Raw genomic sequence first — 10,258 nt, 5'->3', positions numbered from 1 at the left:
GTGTATAATGAAGGGCAAGAGTTACTCGTTTATGTAACCTTACACGTGAAAACAATGTTAGTGGATATAAGAGGAAATTATCATACGTTGAAACACATCTTGTCCTAGAATTATATAAAGTACTATCGGAATATGTCGATATCATAACGGCATGTGAATAAAAAATTTCAGTTATCGGTTGGTTATGTACATATGTTTTAAAATGTATAAAACTCAATAACAAAATATCTTAACATTTGATGTTAGATATCAAAATATTTCCTGTAACTTTCCTCCCGTTACTATCGATGTCATTCCAGAAATTTTTTTCTAAGTACTGTTGTCATGGTGTCTTATGAATAAAGTTTGATGTTTGGTACGTGTCCCTGGCAATTATCTTCGGTTCTTCTGTGTAACAAAGATGGGAAATATTCCTTCTATAATTTTAGTAAGACAAAGGTTTTTTGAGAACACAGCTGAAGGTACAAGAATAAAACTGAGGTTGTTAATAATTCTGATCTTAAGGTATTATATCTCCACCGACAATGATACTTGGCTTATTGTAGTTTTGTCCTTAACGTCAAACAAGGAAGCTTTATACCCTTAAAAAATTGTTTACTTACCGTCAAAATCATGGACCGCTTAGTAATAAATTTCATAGCTTCCTTTATTAGTGTCAAAATCTAATGTTTGTAAAATATCTGTAACATCCCTAAACTAAAGAACATACAAATCATTTGGTTCTATGAACGTAAATTTTACAGCCGTCATTTTTCCACACCAATGATTCTCTGAAAAACATTGTTTTTATTGGTTTTTCAAGATTTTGAAATAATATCTCTATTGATAACACCTGAGATGATAGAGTTGGAGTTTTATCTATAATTTTTACCTGTTATAACAGCTTACCGATTTGAAAAACCTGTTGAAATCTATAGATATTGACCTTCTGTAGAAATGTTAGAGTAATATACAATACAATAGGTAGAACAATGATGATCATTTAATTATGCAAATCCTTTATCCCAATTTGAGCAATACAAACTTAAACCAAATAAACCTTTCCACGTACTTTTGATCGTGTCTATAAGAACAAATAACAAAGAACGGCTAGACTGATCTTCATTATGACGAGAACACTTGACCCTTGATATATACCCAAAAAATTATCATAAAATAATCTGTAAACATGTAAAAATAATTTAATTACATGAAAAGATTTTCCTCTTCTTCACCCTACATAATCAAATAACTTGTTATTGTGTCTTTCTTTATAAACATGCTCGCTCTCCCACCCGTGGGGGGTGTATAATGTTACGGTCAATCCCACTATTCGTTGGTAAAAGAGTAGCCCAAGTGTTGGCGGTGGGTGGTGATGACTAGCTGCCTTCCCTCTACTCTTACACTGCTAAATTAGGGCCGGCTGGCACATATAGCCCTCGAGTAGCTTTGTGCGAAATTCCAAAACAAACGAAAAGTCTTTCTTTTGCTTGTAAGTTTACTTATATGTTAATGGCTGAGAGTGAATGTAGTGAAATCTAAACTATAAACAAGTTATAAAACTGAGAACATTAAATGCATGAATAGATACTTTCATATACGATCGTCTAGAAACAGTTAAATACAACTGTACTACATTACTTGGCTCAGCGATAAGACAAAGGGCTAATAACGCTACAAATTGGCACCAACCTTCCTAAAAATAATAGTATATCTCCAGACCAAAAATCCCCCAAGTGGCTCAGCGGTATGTCTGCGGAATTGCAACGGTAAAAACTGGGTTTCGATACCCGTGATGGGCAGAGCACAGATAGCCCATTGTGTAGCTTTGTGCTTAATACAAAACAACAACCAGACCAAAGAATCAAATATATCACAGAAGAACTTCAAATTAAAAGTTTAAAACAAAGTATAAAGGAAATTTTCTGTAAAAATGAACTGAATCCCCGCAACAAACTTGCAAGTTTAACTTTCTCTGAATATTACTATTATCATCATTCGTACGTAAAATCACATACTATAAAGGCTTAACAATCAACTAAAGCAGCCCTGGATTAACCATTAACCAAAATACGCACGTGATTAGGGCACCAAAGGAAGGAGAACCACAGAGATTTCCCTTAGTTATAATGCCCTAACCTCTTTCACTACCACACTTTGATTTTTTTTTTTTTGTAATTGCTCTTACCTACCGTGATTGACTTTACTCTGCATTGTTAAAAGTTTTGGCTCGGTTAGTGACTAAAGTTTCGACAATCTACTAAATTATGAATCTGAAGTAAGTAATTGATTTGCGAAAGATTGCTGTAAAGAGCGGTACAAAATGTTGATAAAACTTCAGGTAAAAGATGATCACATGTTATGGTGTGTCACCTTGCAGATGAAATATTTTCTCAATCATTTCTTCTGCTGTGGCTATTTATAAGAAATTTTCGGCAGTGGAACTGTTTTGTTTTATCTTTTACTGCTTTATTCAGTCACATCTACAGAAACAAAGAGAATAATACCACAGAAATATAAGTAAAACAGAAATGGTAACAGATGTGTACAGAGACGTGGCTAGTTTGATGTTTTTTTCGGCTTTGTTTTCGTGCCTTATATTTAGGTTATTGTCTTGTTTGTTTTAGTTTTAATTGCGTTAGTATTGCTTTATTTGTGTGTTTTATAATATTTTCATAAGTGTGTTTTTCACTGAAGTTTTCTAAGCCGTTACGTTTTTTGGCTTCAAATAGCTTGCTGATAAAAACCTTTGTTTGTGAGTACATGGTTTGCAATTTATCATACCAAGAAACATTTTAGAAAGGAATGCTACTGTAGCAATGCCACCGTTCATATATTACATGTAAACCTATAAGAGCATTTGGGCATGTATATATACCCTTGTAATTATGTAATAATATAAGCAGATCTGAAGCTCAGATTTACTGAGGAGATAAGTACAAGGGTGCCTTCTGGTGATATTTTTTTATGAGACGAACGAACAATCCGAGACAGAAACACAAATACAACGAAGAGAAACTTTCAGGTGTAATTCAACTATTTTGTGACTATAAATTCAGATCACTATGTGTTGTATTACATTTCTGAAAAGCTGGGAAAACAATTGAATGATCGGAGCAGTCTAAAGGCGATAATTCGACCTTTTAGATCAAATTACGTAAGACTTCGACATGTTCGATAACAAGGTTCTTAACATTGCTATGTTTATACCATACGAGTAGTAGTAGTACAGTACTGTGGCACCGTGGTCATACGAAGATAATGTTAACTGAAATATCAAGAAAATCAATTTAGGATTGAAAAAGTGCATAAACTAAACAACTTCATGTGAGCAAGGTTAATACTAAGTACTAGGCTTAACGTTAGTGGCCTCAGTTGCAATGTACAGGGTGGCCTAAAAGTCCCTACCCATCCATATATCTTATGTATCCAATGTATCTGTGTGCTGTCCCTCATTCTCGCTGCATAATATGCGACGCCATGTTCTGTGAGACATTTTCAAGTATAAATGGGCTTACATCGGCCATATTTCTGTGAAAAAAAGAAACAAATATATAATACATGCGTAATTGAATATAACATAATAACATATGGATGGGTAGGGACTTACGGGCCACCCCTGTAATAGCATTAAGCCTGACGTTAATGTCATCTGAGAACTGAGTGACAATAACGTTAAGCCTAAATACTGTAACTAGTTTAGTGTATGTACACTGGAAACGCTACTGCAGCCTGGAATAATGAAGTAGACTATTCCCAGTGTAAGGCTGTCGTTTGAATTTGCCTTCGCATCCAGGCATGTAAGTAAAGTTTCAGACATATGCCTATTTTGTTGATGTATGGTTTGCTGGCTCATCTAAAGTCCCAGGTCAAATCTGAGCTCAAAAGAAAAGTTGAGGTTACAACTCATTCTTCAGATATTAGGATTAAGGTACTCTAGTCTAGGCCTAACCCAGTATTTAATAATTCAATGTGCAACTGATTACATGTTATATATGTGTACTATTATAGAATGATTACTGTGTATATAGGCTACTACAGAATGTGTTGTGGATCACAAATTGTTTTGGAATACTTTTGGCTCACAGTGGATTTACATATTACCATTGACATTGCTTCTTGCAATCAGCTACCATAACAACAACCTTAATGAAACTTTTGCAATGACTGAAAATTAATTTTTCTAAAATGGATCGAGGCCAGTCATGAATGGTTTTCAACATATCAGAATACAGCAAGTCAATAAAAGTATTTATGAATTCATGTTTATGTGCTGATGGATCTGGACTCTAGGATAACTTTCTAACAGTCTTTGTCTAAATGTAGACCTAGAGTTTAGTATGTTTGATAGTCTTACGAATGTTTTCTTTATAAATTTCAGTGTGTTTCTTATCATTATAACTATATATGATCCGTATTATTTTGTGTTTCTTTCTCTGTATATTTCAGACTGCAAGATGAAACAAGTTAATTTAAGTGGTGCACAAAAGAAAAACTGGCAAAAAGAGAACCAACAAAAGGCTTTGGATTTAGTGGCCAAGACTAGATAGCAGACTAATTCTTTCACTGAACTTACTCAACAAGATCTTCCAAGTCAAAACCCATCTCTGCCATGAGAAGTTACTTGTACTGTATCTGACTCTGACATGATTAAAATTGAACCAAGCTCCACATCTACAAGCACCACTTTGTCCACTTGAAGGTCAGAACATGATGACGTTGAGGTGTCACAGGCTTGCTCAACTGGAACAACTTTCACAACTGATCTTACTTTGCCTGTAAATTCTCCAGGTATCCCTGGTGTTAATGTTGATGCAAGTTTTTCTACAAGACAGTTTGAAGTTGAAATAATTTCTGAAAATGAAAATTGCTGAACTATGGTAAAATGCTTCAGTCTACAAAAGATGAAGAAACTAAAGCAAAAGATCCAGGGTTGTGGCTCGATTTCTCTGCTGCAGATGTGGCTTATTCGATTGCTTGTGGACCCACTGACTGTTAACACCACAATGGGTCATTCGTTAAATCTTGTTGGACTTTCAATAGTAGCAAACCAATGAAATACTGTTTGCAAAAACTTTTCTTTGGGGTAAAAGCCAATGGTGAGTAATACAAGAGATAATGGTTGTTGTATTCACTATCGACTCTTTGTCCCTAAATTTTCCTCGTGTTTTGTTGAAAGAGAAGGGTTCAGTGACTGGCGAAATACTATTGTAATTGATCATCATGAAAGAAGCACTACTCACCGAGACTCTATGCTGACATACTTAACTTACAGACAAGGTTTAGGCTTGCAACAAGAGTTGGAAAAACAAATTAAAAGAAGAGTGTTATTACTGGGAACATGTCTTGGAGCGTGCAATAGCTGTTATTTGTACGTTAGCTGAACGTAGCCTGGCTTTTCACAGAACAGATGAAATTTGGTTCACTGCAGAATGGGAATTTTTAGGGCTACATTAGCTCATAAGTCAGTTTGATCCAGTTTAGCAGGGCATATTTATAAATATTGAAATTCTGGAAAGGAAATCCTTCATACTTGTCCAAAACCGCCTATGAAGAACTCATTGAACCAATGGTTCAAAGGTCTACATTCGTTGTTTGAAGTAAATTCTTCTTGTTATTTTAGCTTGTCAGTTGACTCGACGCCAGATCTATCACATATAGATCAGTTAAGAGTTGTACTCGATACTTAAAAATGGGCAGCCTATTGAATGCTTTTTTAACCTTTTGGAACTAAAAGTCATATGACTGATGAAATGGCAAACCAGGTATTGCAGTACTTACGTGAACTTTGCAAACTTAATTTTACAAAATATAGGAGTCAGTCTTATGACAATGCTGCTAACATGTCTGGGCGTTATAAGGATATGCAGCAAAAGATTTTAGAAGAAAATAAGTTTGCCATATATGTGCCTTGTGCAGCCCATTCATTAAATCTGGTAGACCGAAGTTCTTTCTACTGCTGTCAAGTGGCAATTAACTTTTATCTGCAATGTATTTGCTCTGTACATATTTTCATCCTCAACCAGCCAGTGGAAAATTTTTAAAGCTTGCACAATTAGGCAGAACGTGCTTCCATATTGCTCTCATGTTACTCTCGCTTCGTTGATATTCTCGATAGCACTTCTGATGATGTAATTTTTCCAGAATTTAGTCGAAGATAGTGCAGCTTCTGTAATTGTAGTCTTTATTGCTTGAGAGAAAGTTCGCTTCAAATAATAAGCTTTAAACGTTACAATGACACCGTGATTCATTAATTGCAGTAGAGATGTTGTATTGGGTGGAAGAAGATGAATTTTGACATTTCCATTAAAGTCACTGTTGGATGGCTTTAAAGTCCAAGTTGTTTTCTTTTGCAGTAATGTTCAACTTCAGGACAAAAACAAATTTTTAACCAGTCTTCAAACAAAGGTTTTGTGACCCATGCTTTTTTTTTATTTGATCGCCAAACAACTGGGAGAGTCTTCTTTGCACAGCTGATAAGTGTTCGGGGGGTTTCCGCACGATACACAAGCATAGGTTTTAATTTAAAATCGCCGGATCCATTTCCGCGTAACAAGTGTCAAACGATCTTTTAACGCCTTCTAACGTGGCCGAGTTTTTTCATTTTCTGATAGAAAAGTTCTAGAAGGCATTTTTTTTCCCAAAATAAACCCGTTTTACCAACATTAATATTTGGTTATCTTCGTACCGAACTTTTTAATAATTTGAACTTTCGCCTGCAATACGAACATTATGAAAACCAGAGTGTTTTTTTAAAACGAAAGAACCAATCACGGCTTGCCAAAAATATTTCTTTAGTTCCCCATTCACCAACGTTTTCTTTAAAGGCGGCCTGTCATGACCAAGCGTGTTAAGGCGTGCGACTCGTAATCTGAGGGTCGCGGGTTCGCATCCCTGTCGCGCCAAACATGCTCGCCTTTTCAGCCGTGGGGGCGTTATAATGTGACGGTCAATCCCACTATTCGTTTGTAAAAGAGTAGCCCAAAAGTTGGCGGTGGGTGGTGATGACTAGCTGCCTTCCCTCTAGTTTTACACTGCTAAATTAGGGACGGCTAGCACAGATAGCCCTCGAGTAGCTTTGTGCGAAATTCCAAAACAAACAAACAATCTTCAAAGGCGTTTAAAAGACTCGTAGCTTTCGTTTCAATTTCCATTTGACTTAAAGGAATTCGCTTTTGATTACAATCTTCTATCCATATTGATAGCAGACATTCCATATTCACCATTAGAGAGCTCCTTTTCTTAACGATTGTTTTCGAGGCAAAACAGTTGGTAGCCATTCAATACTGTTTTTTACTGGTTTTTTTTTTTCATTTAACAGTCTTACAGATGATTCATTTATTCCTTCGTCTCGTGCGAGTTAGGTTTCTTTGGCTCAGTATCATCACACATTCTTTCTCACGCATAATAAAATGATCTCTGTAAAAGTATACACCAGTCCTTAACATGAAAAACTGAACTGCCGCTGACAGCAAGTGATGCTCAGATTTATACTGTGCAGTATATAATGTGCATGCGCATTGTATAGGCTTGTAGAAAGATCTAGAATAAGCGAATGACATAAATTCGTAGACATCTTTTTAGAAATATATGTATTAAAATGTCAGCCATAATAAAAGGGCCCAAAGGCTTATACGTATATAAATAAAGCCCATTATAGTGAACCCCATACTGTTAAGCTTCACCTCGGACCTCCTTTAATATCCAAGAACACACTTCAAAGACGAAGAGAAATACGTAACAAGATATTTATGAAATTGAAGATTTATAAAAATATAAATCTACGTTTCAAAAACCGAAGTGTCACAGTAAGAAAAATTACATTTAACAAAGGATTTCATTCATGTACTATCGTGTAATTGATTTGTACGTTAGTTTTGCATGCTATTCTTCTCAGTTTTCAGTTGTTTAACTGAGAAATGAACAACTAAAAATCTAGAAGCAAATGTATCTTAACGTCAAATTAAGAGATAGGTTTGTTTTTGAATCTCGCGTAAAGCAAGACGAGCCATCCCTAATTTAGCAATGTAAAACTAAAGGGAAGACAGCTATTCATCACCACCTATCGCCAACTCTTGGGTTACTCTTTCACTAACGAATAGTAGGATTGACCGTCACATTATAACGGGAATTTGAACTCGCGACTTTCGGATTATAAGTCGAGTGCTTGAACCACCTGCCCATGCTGGGCCTGAGGGGAAAGTAGCATTTGCAATTTCTATAATATTTATTATAAATCTTGCCTCCCGCTAGTACAGCGGTATGTCTCCGGATTTACAACGCTAAAATCAGGGGTTCGATTCCCCTCGGTGGACTGAGCAGATAGCCCGATGTGGCTTTGCTATAAGAAAAAACACAAACACACACATTATAAATTTTAGGCTTATTTGATTCAGGGTATTAACTTTATTGCAATAGCACAACAAAACTGTGATAGTATTTTACCTGGCAACCATGAACAGCGTAATGAACATTTTACCGTTTTCAGGACGGAAGATCTATTGAAATCTTGGCCTGGCATGGCCAAGTGTGATAAGGCGTTCGACTCGTAATCCGAGGGTTGCGGGTTCGAATCCCGGTCGCACTAAACATACTCGCCTCCCAGCCGTGGGAGCGTTATAATGTGATGGTCAATCCCACTATTCGTTGGTAAAAGATTAGCCCAAGAGTTGGCGGTGGATGGTGATGGCTAGCTGCCTTCCCTCTAGTCTTACACTGCTAAATTAGGGACGACTAGCACAAATAGAGGTTTTGCGTGAACCTATTAGTGTCACGTGACCACAACGAGTTTGTAAACATATCGCCATATTGGGTGGCAAGTGTCCCGCATGACTGAACGAGTTAACAACTGCTATATTCAGTACTATTCACATGTAAATGGCTGCCGCTGGCTTTTCATCACTTGTAGCACACCTGACAGGTGCTGATAAGGCCAGGTATGAGGAAAACGTGATAGAACTGGGGGTGTAGGAGACCCGTATATGCTCCCGCCACGTGTATTTACGCCAGTGATATCCAGCCAAGACAACGTTGTTCAGAGTCAGGCTGTTGCCGGAGTAGATCTGCCAAATCTTACATATGGTGACATTTATATATATTTGATAAACAGGACTTCCACCTTTACAAATGAAAGTCTAAAAGGTTACAAAAGCCTTGATGCGTACAAGTACTTTGTGGCAGGATTTGTACAGAATGTCCAGATAATCAGGGCAACGTCGGATAAAGTCATCATTACAGCCAAAGTTTGTACATCATGTTGTATTACATACATGTATCGTACTCTGTATGATAGATTTAACTACATTTTAGAAGAAGACTAGATACTTAAGTAAAATAGGGCCCCCATTTTAATAAATGGTTCAATATTATTGTAATACATGTGTCCTGACTGTTGTCAAAACTCTCGCCTCGGAGAACTTCTACACATGTTTGTATAATGATATTAAGACACCTAATTGTCTAGGCTGTTTCAAAACTTAATTTTTGTTTATGATTAATTTTGGTACGGAATCAATATATAGATAATAAATAGTACAGTAGACATAGACCAGCGTTAAAGCTGGTCAATAGCCATGTTAGGTTTCTGTAAAATAATTTAATATTTAACTGTTCTATTATTTTTTATATTATTTTATTATTTGAGTGACACATGTATCCCAACCTGATACCCAGTTGTCTTTAAAAGCTTATATATACACAACTTAATATTTTCTTTGTTATTTTACAGGTGTGCCACTCTCAGCAGCTAAATGAACCACCACTAAAGCTATGGGTTGCTAGCTGCACGAATGGAGAGATAATATCTTCCCACTGCACCTCCAAGGCTGGACTAGGTGAAGTCTGCTCCCACGTTGGCATTCAGATTCAAGTCTAACTAAGTCTATGAATGATATTTCCGTCTGCATACATATCTCAATGGTATATTGTGATGTACACAAGTCAAAATTATCACATGTAGCTTCAAGTTCATCAGCAGAATCAGTACAGCTGCTATCAGTGCCAGCAAATTCTATGAAAGCAAGGTCAAGCAGCCCAGCAGCAGCTTTATGTCTCATTTGTTGTTCTTTTCTCCTTTTGGTCACTTCTTTCCTGTTTTCATATGTACACAATTCAGCAGCTTTCCTTCTCTTCAGGGGAAAACGTGTAAAATGAAATATGGAAGGTACATAGTCAGGTGATAGGGGATCATCACTCTTCGTCCCTGAAACAGAGTACAATAATTTAGTTAAGATATAGATCTACAGGCATCATCAGATAATATTTATACATATAACACATG

This window comes from Tachypleus tridentatus, chromosome 1 (assembly GCF_004210375.1).
Source record: "Tachypleus tridentatus isolate NWPU-2018 chromosome 1, ASM421037v1, whole genome shotgun sequence".
Lineage (NCBI taxonomy): Eukaryota > Metazoa > Arthropoda > Merostomata > Xiphosura > Limulidae > Tachypleus > Tachypleus tridentatus.
Note: the sequence above shows the minus strand (reverse complement) of the source record.